Source organism: Triticum urartu, chromosome 2 (genome assembly GCF_003073215.2).
Source record: "Triticum urartu cultivar G1812 chromosome 2, Tu2.1, whole genome shotgun sequence".
Classification (NCBI taxonomy): Eukaryota; Viridiplantae; Streptophyta; class Magnoliopsida; order Poales; family Poaceae; genus Triticum; species Triticum urartu.
The window spans coordinates 194,676,635-194,682,821 of record NC_053023.1 but is presented as its reverse complement, the minus strand read 5'-3'; positions in this window follow the sequence as shown (position 1 = coordinate 194,682,821).

Genomic DNA, 6,187 nt, shown 5'->3' with positions numbered 1-6,187 from the left:
AACGATTCTAGCTCCAGTGACCGTACAATGTCCATCCAACGGCTGTAGTGCTTCTTCAACCTCTGGTCTTCTTGCTCCAGCCGCCCAAAGCAGCGCCGGTCATGCCGCATGCTCCTGCCTCCCATGGCCGGTTGTGCTGCTGCGGAGGCCTCACCGCCCCTACTATTCCCACCACTGGCCAGGCCCTGTGGCGACGACAGCCTCACACCGCAGCCGAACAAGTGAACCCTTGTACTCCTCTCCGCGCGGGCTTCCACTGCCGTGTCTTCCCCGGCTCCGCGTCATCCCCTTCCTAGGCCTTGCCGTCGTCCACCGACGTGGTGCTCTCCGCGTGGCGTGGTCAACGTGGTTAAGGAACAACTTCCCTCGGAAGAGTATTGTACGTGGAGAGGCTGACAGCTGGGTCCATGGCCACAGCCTAGTTTTTTGTGATTTTCCAAGTAAGTCGCTTTGTCAGGCCTGTTGGCCTGCAAATCTTTCAAGATGAGGAGAGCTTTCATTCGGCTGGCCGAGAAAATGGCCCATCCGTAATGAGAAATGGGCTGTACATTTTTAAAACACATCAAATCGGCAATTAGTTTCAAATATCTTTTTTTTATTTCGAGATTTTAAATTACATTAATTTTTATGCGTGGAGAATTTGTTGGATTTTATATTGATATACATTTATTTTTAAAATCAGTTTGAATGTGAGTCGAAATTTCGGGATTAAAAACAGTTTGGACCGCACCGAAATATGAAAAAATTTGTATAATTTTTTAACCGTGGCCACAAGATGGGCTGTAATGCTAACAAAAAGAATATGGGCTCCAAAAAAACCTTAAGAATTAGAAAATGGGCTGTAAATTATTAGAAATAATGGCAGATGGGTTGTATGCTGTTTTCCACAGATTTGAGGCTTTCCTAAAAAAAGGTTGACGCACAAGCAGTGACTATTGGATGTCCATTGAATGGCCGTCGTGCTTCTTCAATCTCTGCTCTTCCTGCTCCAGCCACTCAAACAAGCGCCGGCGGGACTGCCTGCTCCCTCCTCCCCGCGGCCCGCTGTGCTGCCGCGCAGGCCTCACCGCCCCACCGTACTCCCGACGCTGGCCTAGCCATCCCTCTACTCACCCACACCTGCTGTTATTCTCCGGCGACGGCAGACGAACCAGTAAACCCTCGTACAGTCGTACTCCCCTCAGCGTGGGAAACAACTGCCGAGTCTTCCCTGCCTCCGTGTCGTTCCCTTCCTAGGCCTCGCCGTCGTCCACCGCCCTGGTGCTCTCAGCACGGCTTGGTCAATGTGGTTAATGACCGACACCCCCTGTTATTCTGCGGCGACGGCAGCCTCCCACCGCAGTGAACCAGTGAACCTCGTACTCCTCTACACATGGGCATCCACTGTCGCGTCTTCCCCGGCTCTACGTCGTCCCCTTCCTAGGCCTCGTCGTCGTCCACCGCCCTGGTGCTCTCGGCGCAGCGTGGTCAATGTAGTCAAGGAACGGCTTCCATCAGACGTGGATTGTACATGGAGAGGCTGACAGCTGGGTCCACGGCCGCACACAAGGAAATGCCTCCTTATTACGCGCAAAATAATGATTCCTCCACCTGACATCTGGGACCCACCGGAAGGGCCTCTGTATTTCGCGAAAATAACGTGCCCCCCGCTGACATGTCGGACCCACCAGCTATCTTCGCACGCAAGGATGTGCCTCCTTATTACGCACAAAAAAATGAATATTCCCCCTGCCAGCTGGAACCCAGCATAGTGGGAGACTGACTTGTGGGCCTACCAAGTTGACGGGGATGGAGGGCTTTGTCAACTTAGTCAATATGAACGATTCTAGCTCCTGTTACGGTACGATGTTCATCCAACGGCCGTAGTGCTTCTTCAACCTTTGGTCTTCTTGCTCCAGCCACCCAAACCAGCGTCGGTCGTGCCGCGTGCTCCTGCCTCTCGTGGCTGGTTGTGATGCCGCGGAGGCTTCACCGCCCCCTACTACTCCCACCGCTGGCCAGGCCATCCCTCTACTCACCCACACCCCATGTTATTCTGTGGCGAAATCAGCCTCACACCGCAGCCGAACCAGTGAACCCTCGTACCCCTCTTCGCGTGGTCATCCACTTATGCGTCTTCCCTAGCTCCGAGTCGTCCCCTTCCTAGTCCTCGCCGTCATCCACCGCCGTGGTGCTCTCGGCGCGGCGTGGTCAACGTGGTCAAGGAACGACTTCCATCGGACCTGGACTGTACGTGGAGAGGCTGACAGCTGGGTCCACGGCCGCAGCAAGGAAGTGCCTCCTTATTACGCGCAAAATAATGATTCCTCCACCTGACAGCGGGGACCCACCGGACGGGCCACCGTATTTCGTGAAAAAACGTTTCCCCCTGACTGCTGGGACCTACCAGCTACATCTTCGCACGCAAAGAAGTGCGTCCGAGCAAAAAAAACGATTCGCCCCCTGACTGCTGGGACCCACCAGCTACATCTTCGCATGCAAGGAAGTGCGTCCGGGAAAAAAAACGATTCGCCCCCCTGACTGCTGGGACCCACCAGCTACATCTTCGCACATAAGGAAGTGCCTGATAGTCCGGACCCACCTGGTCGAAGCGTACATAGCGTTGTCATTCTAGTCGCGAACGTGTACGTACATATATACTGGTGGATGTAGAGGGCGCACGTGTCGTAGTAGAGGCGCGTACGTGTCGTAGTAGAGGCGCGCACGTAGCATGTACACGTACGTACATCGGCCAGGGTGCAAGAAAGAAAATACGGCCGCGTATGTGTACATACGGGTGGGGTCTCGAATGCCTACTCACGCATATGTACGGCCAGGGCTCGTGTACATGGCTGGGTCAGAATGGAGAAACAGCGTCATCGTCGTGTTCATGGGGAGGCAACGGAATGCGTCGTGTTCATCAGGAGGCAACGAAACGCGTGGGAGCCAACCGGCTGCGTCGGAACGGAATGCATGGTCGTGTTCATCGGGAGGGCTTGGACGGAGCAGGCGATGGAAACGAGGCCTGGCGTACCGCACAACGGAGGAAACGGACCTCCTACGTTCGAAACGGGGTCCTGTTGATCGGGAGGGGTCTGGCGTACCACAAAACGGAGGAAACGGACCTCCTGCGGTCGAAACTGGGGTCCTGTTGATCGGGAGGGGTGTGGCGTACCGCAAAGCGGACAAAACGGACCTCCTACGGTCGAAACGGGGGTCCTGTTGATCGGGAGTGGTGTGGCGTACCCCAAAACGGACGAAACGGACTTGTGTTGGAGCGCTACGGTCGAAACGGGGGTCCTGTTCATCGGGAGGGGTGTGGCGTATCGCAAAACGGGACTCCACGAGATACGGTTCATCTCCACCGTCGACCTCCTCCAGCCTCCATGGGCTCCTGTTCATCCAGCCTCCACCGTGTGCCACTCCACCGGCTACTGTTCAACCACCCCTCCACGGGCACCCCTCCACCGTCTACTGTTCATCCAGCCCTCCACACCACGGGGTCCTGTTCAACCACCCCTCCACAGGCACCCCTCCACCGTCTACTGTTCATCCAGCCCTCCACCACATCACGGGGTCCTGTTCATCCAGAGGCAACGCCACCGCTCACTATTCATCCAACCCCCCCCCCCCGCAACGCTCACTGTTCATCCCAGAGGCAGCATCGATCGACTTCAGTTAGCAGCAGTAGCGAAGGAATTGCTCGATCAGGTTCAGTTATCAGCCATCAATTGATCGCTCGGATTCAGTAACGCGTAGCCTGCAATGCAATCGCTCGGGTTCAGTTAGAGCCCAACGCCTCGCTTGGGTTCAATTAGAGCCAACGCCTCGCACACACGCGCGTACGTGTAAAAGAGAAACGCGCATCGCTCAGCCCCCGACCTCCCACCGTAACCAGGAACTCCCCGAAATTTTCCTCCCCCTCGCTTCTACCACGGTTTTTTCCATCATGGACGGCCAAAAGAATGTCATGCAGCTGCATCTTCGTCCCGCCCAGGATGAAAAGCCCATTTTATGTCATGATTTTTGGTCATAAAAGTAGGAGCCCAGCACATCTATGATGATACCGGGTTTTGTCACAATTATCATCATAGAAGTGTCATATGTATGACAGAAAAAATTTCGTTCGGCCCAAAATGTCAAGAATGTGTATTTTTTTGTAGTGAGGGCAACGCCGGTCTTCCCCCGCTACCGCCACCAAGAAGGAACGACGACCACCACCAGGACGAGGGGGCTGGGGGCTTTCAGGAGCCGCGCGCGATCACCTGCATCTTGGGCGGTGCCCAGGCCCCAGCCTCCCAGCGCGTCTTCAAGCAGTTTGCTCACGAGGTGAACGTGGCGCTCCCCAAGCTCGAGGCCATGCGCCCGCTCAGGTGGTCCCAATGCGCCATCACCTTCAACTCGGCGGATCAACTCAAGTGCGCGGCCACCGCTGGCACCCTCCCCATGCTGTGTTCCCCGGTCATCAGCAATGTGAAGGTCACCAAGACCCTCATCGACGGCGGCGCAAGGCTCAACGTCCTATCCGTCGACACGTTCGATAACCTCCAAGTGCCATATGAGCAGCTCTAGCCCACCAAGCCTTTCTCAGGAGTGACCGACGGCTCCACCACGCCGATAGGGCAGGTCCGCTTGCTTGTCACCTTCGGGGAGCGCAAGAACTACCGCACCGAACTCATCGACTTTGATGTCGCGCACATCCTCCTGCCGTACAATGCCATCCTCGGGTATCCAGCCCTGGCCAAGTTCATGGCAGTCACTCATCACAGCTACAATGTTCTCAAGATGCCAGGAAGAGGGGGAATCATCACGGTCCCGTGTGAAGAGAGGGATGCGGTGTGCTCCCTCGAGCGAGCCTTTCAAGCCGCAGCAATCGACGACCCCGACAGCAGAAATGAAGGCCCTCTAGAGGCCGTCCCCAAGAAGAAGCAGTTGCGCCGTGCAGGACCTCAGGAGGATGGCATCGTGGCAGGAGCCACGTCAGTATCAGCGCCTGCTCCAGGGGCGCCTCCCTCCGTCGCATAGGAAGGCGCGCCCAGAGCCCTCCTCAGGAAGGGCTCGAGGGCTCTCTTATGGAGGGCCTCAGACCTTGCCAAGCTCACGAGGGAGGCGCTCGGGCACCACTTGGAAGCGTGCTTCACGACACGTGACCCTCAGGAGAGCACGGGGCAAGGAGTGCCCACCACTCGGGAGTTCGTCACCAAGACCATCTAGGAACTGCAAGAAGCAAGAGCCATGTGCGGCGACAGCCGCCCACGGGGCGCAGCTCTGCATCCTGGCGAGGATGCTAAGCTGCGCGTCTGCATCGACGTCCCAGGGCTCAACAGGGTCGCATCTCAGGAGCGTTTCTGGCCTTCGCGTGCGGGCCGCTGCGAGGGCCCGCCACACAGCTACGTTCGAATGCCCTTTGGCTTGCCGAGCGTGGCGACGGCCTATCAGCGCAACATGCGACGTGTCCTGTCGGCTCAGGAAGCCAGGTACCACGCTATTCTGGAGGAGATGGAAATGGTCTTCAGGGAACCTCCCGAGCCTCAGAGCCTCCCGAGGCTCAGGGTTCTAGCGGCTCATGAGGGGTCATTTCTTCAACGCACGCCTTCAGCTGCACCAACTCTACTTCGTCTACAGAACCAGGTGACATCTTCCAAGTTTGTTTAGCTGGGAGCGCCCCTCGAGCTGCATTATTCCCAGGCCACGTGGGTCCGTCCCTGCGGCATGTATCCCTTTTGCTTATTTCTTCAGTTTACCTTGTTGGGGGTGCCCCTCGGGCTGCATAATCCCCAAGCCGCTCGGGCGGACCCGGTGGCACGCATCTTCCTACATTTATCCAAGCTGACCTGCTCTCCATGCTCAGCCTGCCAACTACTATCACTTGCTCGATTGCTGCCCACCACGGGTCCGTTCATCCTATGCAATTCGCTTGCACGTTCAAAGGGGGGCTCTTGAGCATCGTGACTCAGGAGCTCTTACTGGTTCTCCAGCCCTCACCCCCTGGCCTTGACCATGGCATCGCGACCTGGCATACCAGCGGCGGCTGAGCTCGCTCGAGGGCCGGGACCTGAGGACGTAGAGTGCTTGCATCTAACCGCCTTGCAGGGACATACAGTCACCAAGACTCAAGACCAGGCGCAACCCGCCTTGAGGTAGGGCCTCGTGAGTCTCGCGCTGGCTCACGAGTGCCCAGATACACCTCGCAGCCCTGCCATGCAAG